This window comes from Loxodonta africana, chromosome 11 (assembly GCF_030014295.1).
Source record: "Loxodonta africana isolate mLoxAfr1 chromosome 11, mLoxAfr1.hap2, whole genome shotgun sequence".
Classification (NCBI taxonomy): Eukaryota; Metazoa; Chordata; class Mammalia; order Proboscidea; family Elephantidae; genus Loxodonta; species Loxodonta africana.
Genome location: NC_087352.1, coordinates 20369826 through 20394067, shown reverse-complemented (window position 1 = coordinate 20394067; position 24242 = coordinate 20369826). Strand labels below are relative to the sequence as shown.

The window sequence follows — 24242 nt, the reverse complement described above, 5'->3', positions numbered from 1 at the left end:
TGAATCCCCCTTAGTCATGGTGAATTATTTTTTTGATATGTTATTGAATTGCACAGGCTAGAATTTTGTTGAGGATTTTTGCATCTAAGTTCATAAGGGACATAGGTCTGTAATTTTCTTTTTCTGTGGTGTCTTTACCTGGTTTTCGTATCAGGGATATGCTGGCTTCATAGAATGAGTTTGGGAGTATTTCATCCTTTTCAATGCTCTAAAATACCTTTAGTAGTAGCGGTGTTAACTCTACTCTGAATTGGTAGAACTCTGCAATGAAGCCATCCGAGTCAGGGCTTTTTTTTTTTTGTTGGGAGTATTTTGATTGCCTTTTCAATCTCTTGTTTTGTTATGGGTTTATTTAGTTGTTCTACCTCTGTTTGTGTTAGTTCAGGTAGGTAGTGTGTTTCTAGGAATTTATCCATTTCTTCTAGGTTTTCAAATTTGTTAAGAGTACAATTTTTTGTAGTAATCTGATAGGACCCTTAATTTCAGTTGGGTCTGTTGTAATATCACCCATCTCGTTTCGTATTTGGGTTATTTGCTTCCTCTCCTGTTTTTCTTTTGTCAGTTTGGCCAATGCATTATCGATTTTGTTAATTTTTTCAAAGAATCAGCTTTTGGTCTTTTTAACTCTTTCAATTGTTTTTCTGTTCTCTATTTCATTTAATTCTACTCTTATTTTTATTGTTTTCTTCTGGTGCCTGAGGGTTTCTTCTGTTGCTCTCTTTCTATTTGTTCAAGTTGTAGGGATAATTCTTTGATTTTGGCCCTTTCTTCTTTCTGTATGTGTGCATTTATTGATATAAATTGACTTCTGAGCACTGCTTTCACTGGGTCCCAAAGGTTCTGATAGGAAGTGTTGTCATTCTCACTGGATTCTATGAATTTCTTTATTCCATCCTTAATGTCTTCTATAACCCAATCTTTTTTGAGCAGGGTATTGTTCAGTTTCCAAGAGTTTGATTTCTTTTCCCTGCTTTTTCTGTTGTTGATTTCCAATTTTATGGCCTTACGGTCAGAGAAGATGCTTTGTAATATTTCAATGTTTTGGATTCTGCTAAGGCTTGCTTTATGACCTAATATGTGGTCTATTCTAGAGAATGTTCCATGTGCACTAGAAAAGAAAGTATACTAGGCAGCTGTTGAATGGAGTGTTCTGTATATGTCTACAAGGTCAAGTTGTTTGACTGTGGCATTTAGATCTTCCGTGTCTTTATTGAGCTTCTGTCTGGATGTTCTGTCCTTCATCAAAAGTGGTGTGTTGAAGTCTCCTACTATAATTGTGGAGTTGTCTATCTCACTTTTTAATGCTGTTAGAGTTTATTATCTTTCAGCCATGTCATTAAGTGCACAAATATTTAATATGGTTATATCCTCCTGGTATGCTGTCCCTTTAATCATTATATAGTATCCTCCCTAATCCTTCGTGGTGGATTTAACTTTAAAGTTTATTTTGTCATTAATTAATATTGCCACTCCTGCTCTTTTTGGATTGTTGTTTGCTTGATATAGTTTTTTCCATCCTTTGAGTTTTAGTTTGTTTGTGTCTCTAAGTCTAAGGGGTGTCTCTTGTATGCAGCAATTAGATGGATCATGTTTTTTTATTCATTCTGTCACTCTTTGTCTCTTTATTGGTGCACTGAGTCCATTTACACTAAGCGTAATTATGGATAGGTATGAGTTTAGTGCTGTCACTTTGATGTCTTTTTTTGTGTTGTTGCCGTTTCTTTTTCTCACTTAATTTTCTGTGCTAAGTAGTTACCTTTATATATCGTCTTTTGCTGTTATTCGTTGTTGTTGATTGTGTTTCTGCTGAGTCTATTTTTTTCTTGTATTTTACTTGGATGAGTAGGATTGTTAGTCTCCTTTGTGGTTACCTCAATATTTACCCCTATTTTTCTAAGTTTAAACCTAATTTTTATTTCTTTATATCAGCTTGTCTTCTTCTCCATATGAAAGATCTATGACTACATTTTAGTCCCTCTTTATTGTTTTAATGTTTTCCCCTTTTACATAGTAACATCGCTGTTTCCCTGTTTTATCTTCATTTGTTTTTGTCATTTCTCTATCTGGATTGACATCTGATTGCTCTCTCCAGTGTCCTAGTCTTGCACTGATATCTGATATTATGGATTTTCTAACCAAAGAACTTCCTTTAGGATTTCTTGTTAGTTTTGGTTTGGATTTTACAAATGCCCTAAACTTCAGTTTATCTGGAAACGTCCTAATTTCACCTTCATATTTGAGAGACAGTCTTGCTGGATATATAATTCTTGGCTGGCAATTTTTTTCCCTTCAAAACTTTATATAAGTCATCTCATTGCCTTCTTGCCTGCATGGTTTCTGCCAAGCAGTCCGAGCTTACTCGTATTGATTATCGTTTGTATGTGACTTTTCGTTTATCAGTAGCTGCTCTTAAAATTCTCTCTTGATGTTTGGTTTTGGCAAGTTTATGTCTTGGTGGCCTTATTTTAACATCTACCTTATGTGGAGTTCGATGAGCATCTTGCATAGATATCTTCTCATCTTTCACGATATCAGGGAAGTTTTCTGCCAACAAATCTTCAACAATTCTCTCTGTATTTTGTTATCCCTCCCTGTTCTGGTACTCCTGTCACATCTGGGTTATTTCTCTTGATAGAGTCCCACATGATTCTTAAGGTTTCTCCATTTTTAAAAATTCATTTATCTGATTTTTTTTCCAAATATATGGGTGCCAAGTGCTTTATGTTCAATCTCACCAGCTCTGCCTTCCACTTGCTCAATTCTGCTCCCCTGACGTTCTACTGAGTAGTCTAATTCTTTAATTTTGTTTTTAATCTTCTGGATTTATGGTTGCTGTCTATGCATTCTTGCAACTAATTTAATTTTTCATTGTGTTCTTCATAAGTTCGTCAACTGCTTTATCTGTGTGTTCCTTGGCTGCTTCTGCGTATTGCCTGCTCTCCTTCCTGATCTTGTTCCTGATGTCTTGAATAGTTCTGTAATCTTTTGTATTCTACATCTGGCATTTGCAGGAAGACACGTTCATCCAGAAGATCCCTTGATTCTTTGATTTGAGAGCTTGTTGAAGCGATCATGGTCTGCTTCTTTACGTGATTTGATATTGATTGTTGTCTCTAAGCCATCTATAAGTTATTGTATTAGGTTATTTCATGTTTGCTTACCGAATCCTAGTTTCTTGCTTTGTTTTGTTTTGATATGCCCAAATGGGTTGCTTGAGTGAGCTAGCTTGATTATTTTTGCCTTTGAAGCTCTGATATCCTGTCACCAGATGGCTAGAGCTGTTATCAGGTGTATCAGCCTAGGAGTCCATTCACTTTTCTTTTATGGATTCAGCTCAGGTGGCCAGGTAGCTGGTCATCAAGTGTGTGGTACAGGCTCTATCCTACAGTCTTCAAGGGGCAGAGGGGATTGGTGTAGGTACCGGCATCTGGTTGCAGCAGGGGGTCACACCCTCAACAAGGCAGGGGGCTGACAACTGTCCCCCGAGTGTCTGTGAAGAAAGCGTATCCCTGTTTCCTAAAGCATACCGATGGGCTGGTTCTACAGACAGACTATGGGCATCCCATTCTTTTGGACATAAGAACCAGGAGGTACCGTTATCCTTGGACCCCTGTCGTGGGTGGCTGGGTGACCTGAGTGGAGCCACCAGTCCTTAGGCCCCTGATGTGGGTAGGTGAGAACCCTGTTTAATAGGCAAAGCGGTGTGAAACATCAAACACCTCTCCACTGCACAGCTGAAACCGTTGCAGTCTGCCAACAAGTGCCTAGTCTCCTCAAATAGGCCCACACAAGTCCATGCAAGGGGGAAAGTTATTCAAAGTCCACAGACTGTATATGCCTGGACAGGAGCTGCTTCTGTCCTGAGCTCCCCAGGTTAGTGGAGCTGGCAAATTATCTTTTTCCCCATTTGTGGGTTTACTCCTTCTCCATGGCCAGGAGAATGGCTCAGTATGCTCCGCAGAACCTATTTCAGGCCCAGGGAAATCAGCAGCCACTGAAGCCAGCTTGGTGACGGGGGGTACGATAAAATATACCCAAGTACTTAGCTTTTGCAAGAGCACCAATCTTCTCTGGTTCTGGAGGTGTGAGTAGGCTGTGCAGCTGGCTGTTTCTCCCGGAGGAAACTGTGGCTGAGTGCTACCACCAGCCTGCTGCAGCTGCTCCTGGGAATAGTGTTGAGGGATCCTGGCGATTCAGGTCTGGCAACTCCTCTCCGCTTCTGAACCGTTTCTCCCACCCCCTGCCGCTCTGCCCATTTCCTAACTTTGCCTTTGATGTTCAGGGATAGTAGCTTGTCATAAATATAATCGTTTCACTTAATTTTTTTCGGGTCTTTGTTGTTAGTCGGTTCACCAGAAGCATCTGACTACCATCTTGGCCCACCTCCAGCAGCTGAATTCTTAACCACTGCACCACTAGGGCTCCAAGAATAGGTTAGAGGGGTCATATTTAATTTACTACACTGCAAATAATGTTCATGAAACCCCGTGGGGGTGGGATTATGCAAATAAGATGTATGGAACCCTAGTGAGGAGATTGGTCAGTTTTGCCATCCTGCTGGGCTTAAAAAGAGTGAATTCCAGAGAATTTACTACCAAGAAGAAAAAGAGTCCTTTGAATTCATGGTCCCTGCACTGAGAACCTATTAGACCCAGGAGACAGAGAGACCTGTAACACCAGAGCCAGCGAGAAGCTGCAACAAGCATGGCAAAACTCAGTGGCAGAGAAACAGGAGCAGCAAAACCAGAAGACCAACACAAGACATCCGTGGCAGACTTCCTGGCTAACCAAGCAAGGCGGCTACAGTGGGCGTGGTGACCTACAGAGCTAGAAAGCTGAGTGCCTTCAGGCAGGAGGCTTGTTGGTAGAGTGGGGTGCCACTTGGAACTTATCAGCAGATCTAAAAGAGCTTTGTAAGACTCGTCTGAGCAGAGCAGAGGCCAGCCTAATGGCTCAGAGAGAAGTCTACCCTGAGGAGGCCAAGAAGAACCCTGCATGCTGGAGAGGCATTGAGAGAGCTGTCATGCACTGAAGAAGGGAGAATCTGCTTACATGCTTCCTGATCCTGAACTGTTTTTCCAATTGAGTCCATGAAATGATCAAATATGGGGGTGCTACAGCAATGTCACCATGGGCTGAATCTAGACACTTCCTTCCTGCACCCTCCGAGGTACAAAAACCCAGTAAGGACTGATTTGTTCACTAACAAGAAAGACAGAAGTTGCAGATAGCTGAAGTGCAGATTCTTGGGGGGAAGGCCTTGTACACAGCTGGCAAGTTGATTAGAGTGGACCAATGATGCCGGTGGCACCAGGTGGCTACAAAAAGGGTTCTCACAAGAATAATACTTACTCTGGACTGGGCTTTGCATACCCCGTGACAGATGCAATGCCAAAAAGACTATTAAAGGATTAGATCAAAAGATACTTTACCAATTTGAGCCACTGAATTATATTTCATCAGACCAAGGAACACACTTTACGGCCTACAGAGGCAGAGAAATGGCACCAGGAGAGACTGGCAGGAGAGGGTGTAGAGTGCTTCCTGGCCCACAGAGTGCGAAATCTGAGTGTCCTCGGGCAGGAGGCTTGCTGGCAGAGTAGGGTGCCTCTGGGCAGTTAGTGGAGCTAGGTTTGCCAACTGACAGAACTACAGCTGAGCATCTTTGGGCTGAGGCTTACTAGTGGGGTGGGGTGTCTCAGGGCACTTATCAGCAGAGCTGACAGAGCTTCGTAACACTTGCCCAAGAGAGCACAGGCCAAGGGGCCAGAGAGAAGTGTGCCTCCAAGCAGAGGCTGAGAAGAGGCTATCCTGATGGGAGAGCTGTATCTTGAGCATTCTTGAACCCAAACTATGTTATTTCCTGAACAAACCCCATAACTGTGACTATTATATGTGAGCTCTCTGAGGCTACTGCAGTGAATTTTTGAACCTAGAAGAGAAGTAGAGAGTACCAAAGGAGGGATGGTTGGTGTCAGAATTGGTAAAGATGGTAGGGAGAGGAGGCATGTCTGACCTCTCCACCAAGGAAATCAGCCTTGGGCTGATGATCTTGATTTTCTTTCCTCCTTGTGAATTTAGAGGAGGTCAGATGCCATGCTCATACCATTTTTACAGCTATCAATTCCTCTTCTCAGCTGGCTTCCAGCTTCTCCTGGCCAGCCTGAGGATAACTGTTGGACAGACCCAGTTCTTGAGTGGTCCTAGATACTCTAGGTTGGCTTCACAACAGTTCTTGTGAACAACTCCCTTAGTCGTACACCCTCCTCTGTGGGAAGCCCCCTTCTCGTGGTTTTACATATCTTAGAGTATAACATGTCCTGACCAGGGTTTTGCCTTTATATTTTGCTGCCACCATCCATGTTCACTCATTTCTACAGCTTCTCATCTCATTGTAGGCACTTTCTCCATTGCCATCACAAGTGTTACACCTATGTTGGGTCTGAGAGGATCTCAACACCGGGTCCCCACGTCAAAAGGACAAAATCACTTCCTCCTCTTGATTTTCATTGATCAGGAGGCCCCTCCCAAAATCCTCAGTGTTTTTGCCCTTCATGTAGGCCAGTCCTCAGGACTGAGCCGGGCTCCCAGACAATCCAGGTAAAAGTTAGACAAGGCAGGTCTCCCCAGCCAGTCTGGGTAAAGGTCAGTTAACGGGCAACTTCCACAGCCAATCCTAGTAAGGGTCAGGCTGGCCATTTTCTTCAGCCAGTCCCAGTAAGGTACAGACCTGGTGGCACTCCCGAGCAAATCCAGGTAAGGCCAATGTAATTCTGTTTACGAAGCCAGTTACATTCTTCTAGCTTCAGACGTCGTTTAACTTCAAGACTAGGGATAAGAATCAAGATCAGTACAAAGCTGATTCCTGTGAGGTGGTGGTGAGATATATATACCTCCACTCTCCTACCTTTTCACCATTTTTAACTCCAGTGGCCTCCCCTCCCACAGCACTTTCTACTCTGCTCTGTTTAATAATTTGTTGCAGTGGCCACTGAGAATTCACAGACCATACTCACATTTATGGGATTTACTAGGGGGGTAAATGAATAAAAAAAAAAAAAAAATTTTTTTTTTAAATGAATAAGTTCTTTCACAAGAATAAGCAGAAAGGTGGTTCCAATGAGGCAGAGGTTAAAGATGTCCCAAATGTCCACTTTTACTGAACTGCTGTACCACTCTATTGTCTCTAAACTGAACTACTCCCCTTCTCCTCAGTATTCTCCTTCTCATATTCTAGGTTAAGTAATTCACTGTAATGTCTCACAAAACTCACAAAGTGTGCAGTTAAGCGTTTTATTATGGCAGTAATAGGGCACAATTAAGGATCAGGATCAGAAACAACTCAGAATACATTTGTTTGATCACAAGAGCTTCTTATTGCCCTCTGCCACTGGGCTCTGCTGTGGCCTTGCTGCCACCATGCCTAGCTGGGGTTTTGGGCCACTGGACCTTGATGGGGAACTTCTGCTGCCAGGCCCTGCTGGGGGCCCTCTAGGGCAACTGTTACAACTCCTCAGCTTCATGAGTCAGCAAACCCTACCACAGCCATCCTGCTCTGCTCTCGTGGCTGTTGCCATCTCGCGATGGTGTCCCTTGCTGTCCTCGGTGTTACAGCTCCTCTCTCTCTTTCTGTGTGTCTCTCATTAAGCCTAGCTGGATGGCAGAACTGACCAATCCCTTCAGTAAGGTTCCATACACCTTATTCGTACGGTTCCACCCCCAAATGGATGCCATGCACCATATTTGTATTATTAGCAAGCTATCCAATCCTCTTGGTGGGCCACAAGCACTCATTTGCATAGCCCCCCACAGTCATTTGGTAGGAGTTACGAAGACTATGGCTAGAAGGGCCATGTTAAGTATTTCACTACACTGTAAGTTGTATAGTTACACTCTCTTGCATGGGAATCACCCCTGCTTCTCTCCTCACAGCTGCATCCCTTGTCCTGGGACTGCAGCATCTGGCAGGAAAAAGCAATTTTAGGTGTACAGATGGCATGAGGGTGGCGTCTGACTTCCTCTAGCTTCAAAACGGGAAAGGAGAATCAACATCAACAGCCCAAGGCTGATTCCTATGAGGTTGAGGTCAGACACACCTCCTTTCTCCACCATCTTTACCAATTCTGACATCACCCGTCCCTCCCAAGGCACTCTCTACTTCTCTGTTGGGTTCAGTAATTCATTGCAAAGGCTACAGAGAACTCACAGACGATAATCACGATTACGGGGTTTATTAGGGAAGTAACGGGTTACAATTCAGGGTCAGGAACACTCAGGATACAGTTCCCCGATAAGGACAGTCTCTTCTCGGCCAGGCCCATAGACACGACTTTCTCTGGTCCACGACCTCTGTCCTCCTTGGGCAAGTGTTTTAGCTCTGCTGATAAGTGCTTCAAGATACCCCACTCCGCCAGTAAGCCTCAGCCTGAAGGTGCTCAGTTCTAGCTCCGTGGGTCAGAAAACCTAGCTCTCCCAAGTACCCAGAGGCACCCACTCTGCCTGCAAGCCTCCTGCCCAAAGGCATTCAGCTTTCTTACTCTGTGGGCCGGGAATCCATCTCACTGCTTCCTGCCAGTCTCTGTCGCTGGCCTCTAATGGCACCGTTTCTCTGTCACCTCTTCTCGCCATCTTCAGCGTTACAGGTCCTTCTCTCTATGTATCTTACAGATTCCCAGTTCCAGGAGCTTCTCAACACAGGAATCCCAAGTCGAAAGGATATATTCCACTCTTCACTCTTCTCCCTTGGTGGTGGTGAGATCCTCTCTTTCCTATCTCTGGAATGGCTCATTTTAAGCCTAGTGGGATGGCAAAACTGACCAATTCCTTTGGCAGATCACAATAACCTTAATTTACACAATCTCATGCAGTCACTTGGGCGGGAATTATAAAACCATAGTGAGAAAGTCACACAAAAGCAATCCATCACACAATAGCGGAGCCCACTGAGTGACATCGCACAGCAGTTCCTGGCTGAAAGGTTTTTCTGGTTGACAAGAGTGAACATCTGTTACAGGGAGAGTAAACATATGCCCTTCAGGTGCTGAAACCATGTGCAGGAAACACTAAGAGAACTTGTCCTGTGAATATCTAAGTTTTATATCCTTTGTTTAGATACATCTTGCTTATATTAGACATTGTTATCACACATACGGCATTTCTGTTATTTATCTGTGACCACTACAATGGATTACCAAATCCATTAGAAAAAGAGAGTGCTGAGAAAGAATGGCTAATGTCAGAAATAATATACAAGTGGGGAATTTGGGATCTATTTGACCTCAGCATCACAGGAACCAGCTTTGGGCTGATTCTTAGAATTATCATTTCAGTTTATAATACAACTGAAAATGCAAGATGTTAAAAGATGTTTTTTCTAGTTAGAAAATCAACAGGAAGACCCACAGAGGTAAGAAACATTAAAGGCAACTGCCAGGATGGCAAGGAGTTCAGATATACAGTACTAAGCTGATAACTTAAAGCTAAGAGGTTTCTTGCAGATATTCATGACTCATGGAGAAGTTTCTTCCAAATGAGTAAAATATATACAAAAAAGTCTATGTCAGACAATTTCAAGAGAGATGTCATTTGACAGTCTTCTTTAGGAAAGAGAAAATTAACTGATTAGATTGAAGGGAATTTTAAATGGTTAGGAGAACAAATTAGAAAATGGAAATCAGAGCCTTTAGAAATCTCAGAGTGGGGAAAAGAGAAACTAAGGAAGCAGACGGAAGCATAATGACAGACCAATTTACTGTGGAGGCAAAACATCCAAGGTGGGGTTGGATGCCAGGAAGGGAAATCCATGTTACTCAATGAGGGACGAAGATGCCATCCTTTGTAGAGAGTTATGAATTCAAAATTCTCCCTTGAAAGAGAGGCCTGGAAGGTGGAATTTCAAGAGCAAGAGTGGTGGAAAGATATGAAAAAGATTTGAGAATCCTAGGAAGAAGAAAATTATGGAAGCAAAAATGTCCAAATGTAGATCAAATAAACAGGGATCTGATCTCAGAAGAGACAGAGGACTATAGATTTTTCTAAACTCCTAGAAAAAAAGGGGTCTCACATGGGGAAAGGGATACGTGGAAGCACTTTTTTTTTACGTAGCCTTAGACACTGCTCACAGATGTGACACCTTCTCTCTTGAGTATGACTTCCACAGCCTCCCTGCCACAGAGCTTTTCACTTGCTCACCTGAAAAGATTCCACTGTGGCTTTTGTCTAATAGAGTCCATGGTTTTTCTCCTCGTTCCAACCTGGAAAGTGCATCTGGTTTGCTAACAGGACACCCTGTTCATGAGAAATCATAGAATCTTAGTTACGAACCTGGCCTTGGGTTTGTGAAGACTGCAGAATGTTGTATTTGTAAAAAAAGAATTTTCAGTCATACAAAGTAAAGGTTTTTCTGTCAAGAGTAGAAAGAATATGCCCACTTATTTAGAACCAGAGAGTGCAGTGAGAATCTATCACTTTCGAGCACCACAGACATTGCTAAGGTTTTGGCAGCTGAGAAAGGAAAGGTCAATGACAGGGCCAATGACAGGAGAGTTGTCCTCACCAATAGACAGCAGGTTGTTATAGTTCTCCAACATCACAGCCCAGTACAGCTCCTTCTGAGCAGGGTCCAGGAGCTGCCATTCCTCCCAGGTGAGCTTCACAAACATATCGCTGAATTTCAGTGATTCCTGTATTAAAAGGATCCTGTTTAATGAAGAATTTTCCATGTGATCACATGAACGAAATGTGAGGGAACTTGTTCTGCTCATTCTTCTACGGAGGCTGCTGCATATATATACCTAGGTTTTTCTTTAATATCTTATAGAAAAAGAAATATCTTAATAAACTATTCTCAAATTTTGCATTCCATCATCTACTCACTTATGAAATGAGAATTTTCTATAATGTGTTGCTGTAGAAATGGCTTCGTAAGCTAGAAACATCTCACGTTTATACACACACAGCGATATACATATGCTAGATAAACACGTATGAATATATGTTAACAGACAAATTAACAACATATTGTGAAATGGGACTAGAAGTAATAGCAGTATCAGTTAACGTTGTCAGAACCTATCCAGCTTTGAGGGTGATAACGATTAGGATAAGCCCAAAGCTGATCCCTATGCAGTGGAGGCCACGTATACCTTCCCCTTCCGATCTTTTACCAATTCTGACACCAGCTTTCTCCTTGTGCTTTAGGTAAAAGTTTACAGGGCTAATTAGTTCCTCATTAAACAAATAGTACACAAATTGTTTTATGACATTGGTTGCCAATCCTGTGATGTGTCAACACTCCCGTTTTCCACCCCAGGTTCCCTTCTTCCATTTGTCCAGTTTTTCTGTCCCTTCCAGACTTCATCTTTGCTTTTGGGCTGGTGTCCCCATTAGTCTCATATACATGATTGAAATATGAAGCACATTCCTCACGTATGTTGTTTGCCCTATAGACCTGTCTAATCTTTGGCTGAAGGATGAACCTCGGGGGTGACTTCAGTTCCGAGTTAAAAGGGTGCCCAGGGACCATACTCTCAGGGTTTCTCCAGTCTGTTAGATCACCAAGTTTGGTTTTCTTTTTTTTGGGAATCTGAATTCTGTTCTACATTCTTCCCCCACTCTGTCTGGCAATCTCTTTTGTGATCTCTGTAGAGCAGTTGGTGGTGGTAGCCAGGCACCATCTAGTTGTTCTGGGCTCAGTATGGCAGAGATTGTGGTAGTTGCAGTCCATTAGTCCTTTAGGACTAATCTTTCCCTTGTGTCTTTGGTTTTCTTTATTCTCCTTTGCTCCAGCCAGGATGAGACCAGTAGAGACATCTTAGATGGCCACTCGCAGGCTTTCAAAACCCCAGATGCTACTCACCACAGTCAGATGTAGAAAGTTTTCTTTATGAACTATTTATGCCAAATAAGCTAGATGTCCCCCCAGACCATGGTCTCCAGCCCTCAGCCCAGTAACTCGGCTCCTCAGGGAGTCTGGATGTGTCTGTGATGCTTCGATGACTGTGCCTTGGTCAAGTTCTACTGATTCCCCAGTATGGGTCTGATGGCTGGTTGCAGTGACAGGTTCAGTACACAACAGCTCTCTCAGCTTTTCTCAGCCTCCTGAGGACAGACTCCTCTTAGCCCTTTGTGGATAGGATTCTCACAGTCCACTCAGGAGATGCTCCTCTTGGCCCTACTCTCTGTCTCCACCAGCTCTGCCACTGGGCCCCTTCTGGGCCTGTCTCCACTGACTCTGCTTCTGGGCCTCTCGTTGTCTTCAGTGTTACAGACCTTGACTAGTGTCTTTTTGGAGGTTCCTTGCCTCCCTTCTCTCTCTGCTTCTTTCTGCTTTATTCCTTTGGCTTCTTCCTGGTGCTTCTCTTCTTGCTTCTTTCTGTTTGACAAGCCGCTATGGGGCTGGCTGCTTGTACTTATAAACTCCTTGTCAATTTCAAGACAAGGCTATGAACTGACCAATCTCCTCTTGAATAGTCCTCAGATACCTCATTTGCATAGTAGATATGGCTAGGCTACAACTCATTTGCATAGTCTATTGACCAATCCCTGCAAGGTACATACCAATCACAGGGCAGGCTGTAGCCCAAGGCCAGGCAGAAAGTATCAAACCAAGTTGTTTACGACTTAACCCAGGAAATGGCAATCAAGTTGGACAAAAGCATCAAACCATCTGAAGAACCAAGGCCAAATGAACTCATTTTACCACACATATCAAATACATTAAAGAGCTAATTAGTCAACTGTAATATACCATTGAAGAAATTACCCTAAATGTAGAGAAAGAGAGAATATAAAGGAGAGGTAAGTAAAGACAGAGCAGGAATGTCTACTTGTAGTGAAATGAGTTCCTTTATGTGGGCTTTTATCTTGGTGATTTGGAAAGTATATAGACAATCTTGCCCCTAAGCCCTGAGGAGCTACCTTTGCCCTAGATTTCTACCCTAGAGGGTTTGTCACATTTCTTGGGTAAGTTGTAAATACCACAGTTTGATACTTTCTGTCTGCTCCTGGGCTGTAGTCTGCCCTGTAACTGGTATACGCATCTTGCAGGATTGATTAATATACTATGCAAAGAAGTGTCTACAGTCTAGTATGCAAATTAAGTGTCTATGTCCTACTGAGAGGGAATTGGTCCCTTCATGGCCTTCTGAGAAGAGATGTGCCTTGAAAATGACGAGTTTGTGTATGTATGCAGCCAACTCTACAGCATTTTCAAAAAAGAAATAGGAAGCAGAAATAAGAAAAGACAAGAGAGAAGCAGAGAGGAGGCAAAGAGCCTCCTAAAGGTTCTAACTCTGGAACGAGGGCTAACTCTGAAGACAGCAAGAGGCTCAGAAGGGGCCTTGTGGCAGTGTCAGTGGCAAAAAGCCTGGAAAGGGACTGGCAGCAGTGCTGTCACTGACAGGCCTGGAAGGGGCCCTGTGGCAGAGCCAGTGGCGATAGGTTGCAGGGCCAAGAAGAGTCTCTCCTGAGGGGACCGTGAGGAGCCTGTACTCAGGGGGCTTAGAGGAGGCCTGCACGGGAGAGAAGAGCTGAGAGAGCTGTCCTGCACTGAAGAAGGAAGACTTTGCCTGCATGGTTCCCGATCCTGATTCCTGAGTTACGGCCGGTTGATCCTGATCCCATGTTACACCCTGTTCCTTAATAAACCACTTAACTGTAAGTACCGTCTGCAAGTTCTTTGTGGCCACTGCAACAAATAATCAAACCCAGAAGAGAAGTAAAGAGTGTTGTGGAAGGGATGGCTGGTGTCAGAATTGGTAAAAAGGTTGGGAAGTAAAGGTATGTCTGACCTCTACCTCACAGCAGTTAGCTGATCTGGGTCATTATCCCCCCTTAAGTTAGACAGGTTCTGATGCTAGTATTTGCAGTGCACCGAATTACCTAATATGGCCATAGTCTAAGGAATCCTGGTAGTGCAGTGGTTAACCACTCATCTGCTAACCAAAAAGTCAGTGGTTGGAACCCACCAACTGCTCTGTGGGAGCAAGATGCAGCAGTCTGCTTCTGTAAAGACTTAAGAGGCTTAAAAACCCTATAGAGCATTGTACTCTTCTCTACAGGGTCGCCATGAGTTGAAATTGACTTGATGGTAGTGGGTTTAGCCATGTATAGACTTTGTGATTTCCACAAAATGATTAAACAGGAGTATGCAAATAAGGTACTTGTGGCCCTCCAAGGAGCCTGGACAGTCTGCTAATAAGACAAATAAGGTGCATGGAAACCCTGTGGGGATGGGACCATGCAAAAAAGGTGTATAAAACCCTAGAGGGGGATTAGTCAGTTTTGCCATTGCACTAGGCTTCAAAACAGCTCACCTCAAAAGCAAGAGAGGGGACCTCACTACCAACAAGAAGAACCGGGACAGCAGAGTGTCCTTTTGACCCAGGGTCCCTGTGCTGAGAACTTCCTAGACACAGGAGACAGAGAGAACTGTAACACCAGAGAAGAAATGCCTGGAAATAGTGGTAAGTACAGGAAAGTCCAGCGGCAAAGAAATGGTGGCAGCAGAGCCAGAACACCGGTGCTACAAGGTGTGGTGGGTTTCCTGGCCCACAGAGCAAGGTGGATACAGTAGGCGTGCCAACTGGCAGCTACAGTGACAGTGTGACCCTTGGAGTGAAACAGCTGAGTGCCTTCAGGCAGAAGACTTGCTAGTGGAATGGGATGCCTCCAAACACTTATAAGCAGAGTTAAAGACCTCTGTTAACACCTGACTGAGCAGAAACCAGGTCAAGGGCCAAGGACCGAGAGAGGGAGCCTGTCCTAAGGAGGCTGAGCGGAGCCTGTTCTAAGGGTGCTGAGAGGAGCCTGTCTTCATGGGGCTAAGAGGAGCCCTGGATGGGAGATAAGAGACAGAAAGAGCTGTCCTGTGCTGAAGAAGGCAGACTTTGTCTACATGCTTCCTGATCCTAATCCTGAGTTATAGCTCGTTGATTCTGATGCCGTTATAACCTGTTACTTCCCTGATAAACTCCATAACTCTAAGTAAGGTCACTGAGTTCTGAGTGGTCACTGCAACAAATTATCAAACCCAGCCTAGAAGTAGAGAATGTCATGGAGGGATGGCTGCTTTCAGAATTGGTAAAATTTTGAGGGTGCAGGTATGTTTGACCTCCACCTCACAGGAATCCGCCTTGGACTGATGTTGATGGTGATTCTCTCTCCTACCCGAGGTTAGAGAAGGTTGAAAGCTGCCCATCATTTTTATATTACTATTACTACTGGAAACCCTGGTGCCGTAGCGGTTAAGCGCTATAGCTGCTAACCAGAAGGTCGACAGTTTAAATCCACCAGGCGCTCCGTGGAAATTCTATGGGGCAGTTCTACTCTGTCCTATAGGGTCACTATTAGTCAGAATCAACTTGACAGCAATGGGTTTGGTTTATTACTATCACTACTAGTCCCATTTTACATGCATTAATGAATGTTACAACCAGAATGTTCCTAAAAAGCAAGCAACGCAAGACTATGTCACACATACTTTGGACATGTTATCAGGAGGGATCAGTCCCTGGAGAAGGACATCATGCTTGGTAAAGCGTCAGCGAAAAACAGGAAAACCCTCAACGAGGTGGACTGATGTAGTGGCTGCAACAATGGGCTCAAGAACAACAACAATTATGAGGATAGCGCAGGACTGGGCAGTGTTTCCTTCTGTAGTACATAGGGTCACTATGAGTCAGAACCAACTTGATGGCACCTAACGACAACATGAAAATGATGCAGTTCAGGACAACATCCACCAAATCACCTCCAGGAAGAAACATCAAAGAAACTCACTCAAACAAGTCTCATGGAATACTGAAGTCCCCAAGGAGCTTATCTTCTTTCTCCTCAGAAACTGGGCATAGCATTTATATTATAATGATTCTCTTGGATTGGCCAGAGAAATATTAAATGCAAGTTGGCAGCTAATGTAACACAAAGAATCCTCAGTCACATATTATGTTAAACGTAAATAATTTAGTGTTAATATCATGAACAATATATTCCTGATCCTACATTGTTTGAAGCTGAAATGAAAATCTATTTCTCTCTAGCTTCTAATTTTCCAAACTAATACTTTTCAGATGAATTGAACTGACATTTTACAGGCCTCTGCAAATCCATTAAAGAACAAAGAAAACCATGAAACAAACCAAAATCACCTGGGCCATCACCATTTTCTTGGTGACATTTATTTGGGACATTGCGAGCAACTGGGATGCTTTGTCTTTGTGTTTTCTGGATCAGCTGTAATGTCTGCTCAGAAATTTCAGGCTCCCATCAAGGGTGTTCCCAAAGATGACAACACTCAAGTCCTGTAACCTCTTCCTTCTTCCCTCCAATGATTCTCTTGTTGCTTGGGGGCCAAGACCTGCAGGCTGAAGGGAAAATTCAATGTGAGTGGCACATCACCTCTAGGTCCAAATGCTGTTACTGCTCCTGGCACTCTCCGTAACACGCATCCCCCAGTACTGTTGACTGTTCCTTTATCTGGTGACTCAGAACGTTTTACACCCATGGGCAATAAAAACCTAAGATTCGAAATTTGCAGAGATATGGGTAAAAGGTATCTTCAAAAAATGGTGCTTGGAGAATCCGATATATGTTGGAAAGAAAAAAATAAATAAAAAGCTTGATCCCTATCTCTCACCATACAGAAATATCAATTCGTCATCAAGTGTGACTTTCAATGACAATGACAAATCAAGGAAGCTTTAATAAACAGGTAAGTTTACAGTAAGGTCTGGAAACATATTTTAAACACGCCACATAAAGCACTAACCATAAACTGAAGACCATTCTCCCAGAGGAACTTTAAAGTTATACGACCACTTCGGAAAACACTTAGACATCATCTATTAGGTTGAAGTTATACTTACATTTTGAAATAATAATTTAAATCTGAGTTTTAATCCCCCGTAATAGCGCACATTTGAACTACAAGACATGTGCTAATATTTTCAAAGCGGCATTATTTGTTGTAACTGAATGCAGTTTGCTGGATCATTTCCATATGGCCTTTGTAGCCAAAGTCTTGTAACTCCCACCAAAGGATTGGGCGGGAATATGCAAATAAGTTGCTTGTGACCTATCAAGAGGACTGGACACCTTGTAAATAGAGTGCATGGCATCCTGTGGGGTGTGTGGTGCAGTGAATTACTTAAAATGGCCCTTGTAGCCACAGTCTTTGCAACTCCCACCAAATGGATAGGGGGAGACAATGCAGATGAGGTGCTCACAGCCCAAGACAACTATATAGATTGTTAATGTAAATAAGGTGCATGGCACCCTTCTGTGCGTGGGACCACACAAATAAGGTGTCTGAAACCCTAACAAAGGGATTGGTCAGTATTGCCCCACTGCTAGGCTTAAAAGGGCAGTCAATTCCAGGGTATCATTTCTTCCATTTGCTTTAGCTACTCGACGCTGAAGAACAAGTTTCAGAGTCTCTTCTGACATCCATTTTGGTCTTTTCTTTTTTTCCTGTCTTTTCAATGACCATTTGCTTTCTTCAAGTACGATGTCTTTGATGTCATTCCACATTTCTCCAGGTCAAATGTATTCTTGACATGGTCTCTAAATTCAGATGGGATATACTCAAGGTTGTACTTTGTCTCTCATGGACTTGTTCTAATTTACTTCAGCTTCAACCTAAATTTGCACTTGAGCAATTGATGGTCTGTCCTACAGTCGCCCTCTGGCCTTGTTCTGACTGATGACATTGAGCTTTTCCATGGTGTCTTTCCACAGATGTAACTGATTTGATTGCTGTGTATTCAGTCTGGCAAAGTCCACGTGTATAGTCGCTATTCACGTTGGTGAAAAAGGGTATTTGCAATGAAGAAGTCATTGGTCTTGCAAAATTCGATCAGGCAATCTCTGGCATCATTTCTTTCACCAAGACCATATTTCTCAATTACTGATCCTTCTTTGTTTCCAACTTTGACATTCTAATCACCAGTAATAATCAATGCATATTGATTACATGTTTGATCAATTTCAGACTGCAAAAGTTGGTAAAAATCTTCAATTTTTTCCTCATTGGCCTAAGTGGTTGGTGCATAAATTTAAATGATAACTGGTCTTCCTTGTAGGTGTATGGATATTATCCTATCATGGGCAGCACAGTACTTCAGGACAGATTCTGGAATGTTCTTTTGATGATGAATACGACTCCACTCTTCTTCAAGTTGTCATTTCCAGCATAGTATACTATATGATTTTCTGATGCAAAGTGGCCTGTATCAATCCATTTCAGCTCACTAATGCCTACAATATCAATGTTTATGCGTTTCATTTCATTTCTGACAATTCCCAATTTTCCTAGATTCTTACTTCATAGTTCCATGTTCCAATTAATGGATGTTTGCAGATGTTTCTTCTCATTTTTGAGTCATGTCACATCAGGTAATGAAGGTCCTGAAAGCTTGACTCCATCCACGTCATTAAGGTCAACTTTACTTTGAGGAAGCAGCTCTTCCCCGGTCACGTTGAGTGCCTTCCAACCTGCGGGGCTTATCTTCCAGCACTTTATCTGACAATGTTCCGTTGCTATTCATGAGGTTTTCACTGCTTAATTCTTTTCAGAAGTAGACCACCAGGCCCTTCTTCCTAGTCTGTCTTACTCGGGAAGCTCAGCTCAAACCTGTCCACAATGGGTGACCCTGCTGGTATTTGAATACCAGTGGCATAGCTTCCAGCATCACAGCAACACAAAAGCCCCCACAGTACGACAAACTGACAGATGCTTTGATAAGACCAATGAAATGCACATTCTTAATGAAATAGTGTCTTGGTTATCTAGTGCAGCTATACCCCAAATACCACAGGTGGATGGCTTTAACAAACAAAAATTTGTTTTCTCACAGTTTAGGAGGACAGGAGTCCATTCAGGGTGCCAACTCTAGGGGAAGGCCCTCTCATTGTCAGCTCTAGAAGAAGGTCCTTGTCTCCTTTGAGCTTCTGTCCCTGAATGATCTTCATGTGGCTTGGAATCTCTCTTCTCCATGGCTGTGTGCTGGCTTGCATTTCACCTCTTTTATAACTCAAGAGATTGCCTCAACATATACCCTACACTAATACTGTCTCATTAACATAACAAAATGACTCATTCCCAAGTGGGATTTAACCACAGACATTAAGGTTAGGATTCACAACACACATCTGGGGGAATAACAATTCAATCCATAACATTCCACTCTCTCGCTCCCCAAAATTTATGTTCTTCCCACATGCAAAATAATTCGCCCCATCACATCATTGCAAAAGCCTTCAATGAACTCCAAGTCCAAAATCCAATCTTCTGAATCATCCAAATCAAATATGGATGAGACTTTAGGCATATTCCATCCTGGGGCAAAATTCCTTTTCACGTGTGAGCCTGTAAAATCTAGAGTACAAGTTATCTGTTTCCAAAGTACAATGGTGGAACAGACACAACATAGACATTTCCATTACAAATGGGAGAAACTGGAAGAAAAGAAGGGATAAAGTGCACCAGGCAAGTCCAAAACTCTGCAAAATACATTACATTAGCTCTCAAGGCTTGAAAATAATCCTATTGCCTGAGAACATCTGGGCAGTAGCCCTGCCCTCTAGACTCCGGGTGTTGGCCAAGCCCTTTGTATTCTAGATGGAGTCCCCTCACCTTGGGCTTTAGTTGTGCCTTCCAGTACCTCTGGAATAGCAACTCTGTCTTCTCAGCTTTAAGTAGCACCATTTGTGTGGCATCTGCAGTGCAGTGAGTTATGTACTATGGCTCTTCTAGCCATAGTCTTTGTGACTCCCAAACAATGATTTGATGGGCCCACGCAAATGAGGCGTATGGAACTCTAATGAGGTGTGGTGGTTGACATTGTGTGTTGGCTTGGCTAGGCCATGATTCCCAGTATTGTGTGACTATCCTCCATTTTGTGAACTAATGTAATTATGCTCCATTTTCTGTTGTAAATTCTAATGCCTATTGTCAATGAAGCAGGATTAGTGTGGGGTATATCTTGAATCATAGCCTTGCAGGAGGGCATGACTGAAGTCCAAACTTTACTTAAGTTATGTCCTTCCCTGGGGTGTGGGCTGCAATATATATGTGGTTGCTCTGGCAGGGCTCTCTTGCTCTGTGCATTTGGATCTTGCATCCAGCTCATCATTGTCTGATGTCTCATTCTTGGGACTTGGGCCAAGAGCCTACCATCTGACCTGCAGATTCTTGGATTCACCAGCTTCTGCAGCCCCATGGGACAGCACTTTATCTTCTGACCTGTTTTGCCAGCTTCTGTAGCCTTGTGAGCCAGCAGCCCGTTGTCTGGCTTGCTAATTAGGGTTCACTGGCTTCTGAAGCCACTTGAGTCACAGGAAGCCTGTGCCTGACCCATGGATTTGGGCCCTAGCAGCCTACACAGTGGTGCGAGCCATTTCCTTCATATGGTTCATGAATTCTGTGAGACGTTGCAGTGAATTACAGAACCCAAAGATGGAAGGGACAGTGCTGACGGGAGGAGGAATGGTTGATGTTGGAGATGATGCAGTGGTACAGCAACTGAAAAAGTTGAATATTTGGACATATTTAACCTCGACTCAAAGGAACCAGCTTTGTACGGACCCTTGTAAAAGAAAGTATTCATTTATCTCCCCATCCGCTTGCCCCCAGAAGGCCTCATTCCTCTCTCCCTTGGGCATGGCAGCCCACCTTCTCAGCCTCCGGTGGTGGCACCATCCAATGGCACACCTTAATGGCAGCCCCATGCTCCGGAACCAAACTGATGAAGATCCCAGTCTGAAACCTAGGAGGCTGTGGACCCACCCTCTGAAACCAAGAAGAGCCTGCTTAGAGTTCTCCCTCCAACAGTTCTGGTTGTTTTCATGCTGCTGCAGGGATGGTCCTGTTCTTTTCTTGGAGAACAACATATGTAGCTCCTCTGGCCTGTTTCCTGCTTGCAGAATTCCAAGAAGCAGACAGCTTTCTTTCCTTCCATTCTTTTTCTGTCCTTTTCAGTCAAAGCTGATGGCTTTTCAGCTGTGGTAGTTGGGAAGATTCATCAGTCCCAGGCTTAACGTCTTTAACAAAAAATAGTGTAGCCATGCCTCTGGTGAACACTCTAGGAGACATGTCCTTAGTTTGCACAGAAGAGTTTTCCAAATTTTAGATTTTGTTTGTATTTTGCACGGTTCATTTTTTAAGTCCATCATTTTCCTCTCACATTTTACTACAAGTCGCAAGGAGAAACCACACAGCCCCTTTTAGATCTTGCTTAGAAATCTTATCAGCCAGATAGCCACGTTTATCACTTAAAAGTTCTACATTTCACCAAACATCTGAACATAATTCAGACAAGTTCTCTGCACTGCATGAAAAGCATTCCAGTTTCTCCATTGTCCAATCATATGTTGTACAAACGACTTGGGGGCGGTGTCTGACATTCTCTACTTCACAAGTGGGAAAGAGAAGCAAGATCAACATGCCAAGGCTGATTCCTATGAGGTGGAGGTCAGACATGCCTCCTCTCTCCATCACCTTTACCAATCTTGACACTAATCAACCCTCCCACGGCACTACTTCTCTGCTGGGTTTGACAATTCATTGCAATGGCCACACAAAACTCACAGATTGTACTCACGGTTATGTGCTTTGTTAGGGAAGTAACAGCTTACAATTCAGGCTCAGGAACATTCAGGACACAGTTCTTCCATCAGGACAGCTTCTTCCAAGCTGTGCTCCCTGCCACGCATCTCCCTGGCCCCCAGCCTCTGCCCAAAGACACTCAGCTTTCTCCTCCGGGCTGGGAAGCCTATCATGCCATCTCCTGCTGCTGGGTCTCTGATGCTGCATGTTTGCACCTGCTTCTCGCTGCCTTTAGTATTAAAGTTCTTTCTCTGTTTCCTGGTTACATGAGCTTCTCAGTATAGGGATCCCGGGTCCAAAGGATGTGCCAACTCCTGGCTGTTCTTCCTTGGTAGTGGTGGGATCACCTCACCTCAAACCAAGCCGGATGGCAAAACTGACCAATCCCTTTGGTGGGCCACAATTACCACATCTGCACAGTCCTGCTCAATCACATGGGTGGGAGTTACAAGACCATGGGGAGAAAGGCCACACAAAAGTGATCCATCACACTGCACGTGTTTATTATTTTCTTTTAAGGCCTCACCAGAAACACATTTTACATTCATATTCCTAGCGACACTCTGTTGCTTGCGCCATATGTATACTCTAAGACCACAGAGGATTTCTCTATAGCTCTCCTCACTTCCTTCGGAGCCTTCCCCAGAACTGCCTTTGACAGCCATGATTCTATCAACTGTCTCAAAACCTTAAATCTCTTCCAGCCTGCACCCATTACCCAATTCCAAAACCACTTCCACATTGTCAGTATTTATTACAGCAGCACCTCACTCTTCTGGTACCAAATTCCATCTTAGTTACTTACTGTTGCTACAACAAATATATCACAAGTGAAAGGCTTTAAAGAACAGAAATCTATTTTCTCACAGTTTGGAGACAAGAAGTCTGAATTCAGGGTGCTGGCTCTAGGGAATGCCTTTCTATCCATGCTAAAGGAAGATTCTTGTCTCTTTTGAGCTTCTGCCCCTGGGTGATCTTCATGTGGCTTATCATCTCTCTTTTGCCATCTCTGTTACTTTTGTTTCTTTAATCACTTTTATATATTAAAAGAGAATGACTCTAAATATACCATACACTAATCCTACCTCATTAACACAGCAATACAACCTATACCAAATGGGATTATATCCAAATAGAGCTTAGGATTTACAATTTGTATTTTGGGGGGACACAATTCAATCCACGATGAATTAAATAAAAGATAAAAAGAAGTGGCACACATAAAAACTGTAAGGAATTAACGGGAGAAACGACACAGATAAAATCGACATTTTCTAGTAGTCGAGCATTTTCACAAACATACTGGGGTAGAAGTGCTCCACATATCCAGACTCACCTGCATGCCATTACTAACCTTACCAACGGTAACTGGACACATAAAGACTTACTAATAAATTGGGATATGGTTCACCTTGCCAGAGGATGAAAAAACAAAATAGACAGTCTGTCACCAAAGCAGAAAGTGTGCATGTATGTGAAGCTTTGCAGTCTGTAAGATCTCCCACACAACGACTCAACTATACTTCTGCAGCACAAAAGCAGCTCTAGATCGATGGCCGGCGTGCTGGATTAGTTCTTCAGACAGTAGTTAGCCGACTGGTGGGTGAGAGAAAACATGTGATTACATAAACCAACGTTTGTGAACTACTGCCAGGAGAATATAATGCCTTCTGGAACAGTAGCGAGGTTGCTGGGATCTTGGCCTTGCAAAACTTCAGGCCAGACGAGCCTCTGCCACACAGACACTGACCACCCTTACGCCCTGATTAATGACAAACCTGGTCCAGAAACCCCGTATGGTGTCCATACGCCGGTTCCAACTTCAGAGCCCCATATTAAACCCCGAACCCGAACCAGACACCGCATTCTTCGTAAATACCACCTGCACCTCTTACAAGCAGAGTGATGCACAAAGACCCCCTATCCTCGGTCTGGACAGCCTTAATCTTTGTACAAAAGTGCTCACCCCATCTCTGACCCCTAAAGCACCGGAATCCCACATGCTCCCCCTGAAGCACCTAAACCCCTGCGCTCCCCTCAGAAGCTCCATTTGTTCTCACGCTATCGCGTCCACACACTCACTTCGCCCTCTTTCAAGGACAAAAACACACACTGACCCTTTTTTCTCCCGAATCAACAGAAGTTCCGAAAAGATGCACCTACTTCCCCGAATGACTCCCACTTCGCCACCCTTCGGGTGGAACGCTCGATCGCCTACGGTGGACCGCGAGGGTCGGGAACTTTTGAAAGAGCGCGGAAAAACGCATTTCGGGCGTTGATTTACAAAATAATATGTCTGCGCCCATCGGGTAGCCTCTTCAGGAGGCGGCCATATTTGAAAGCTAGCCGTAAAGAACAAAAAGCGCCTGTTTTTTGAGCCAGTTAAAAAAAAAAAAATGGGGTCCACTTGATCCCGATCCCCAGCGGCCCTTTATGGCAGAGTAGAACTGCCCCATAGGGTTTCCAAGCAGCAGCTGGTGGATTCCAACTGGCGACCTTTTGTTTAGCACCCCCACAGGGGCTCCTCTTTGCAACGTTATGATTTATAAAATAATACTGGCGCCATTATTCCCTGTCCTTGTGCATGGAGAGTGTGACCCAGCTGGAGTTGGACTCACAAGTGATCAACAAAACTCAC

At 43.6% G+C, this 24242-nt stretch overlaps 1 pseudogene; it reads right to left on the bottom strand.

The window, feature by feature from the left end:
- The window catches only part of LOC100672016 (zinc finger protein 350-like), a 35831-nt pseudogene extending 11814 nt beyond the window's left edge, over nt 1-24017 (bottom strand).
- Nucleotides 24018-24242: the final 225 nt, after the last annotated feature.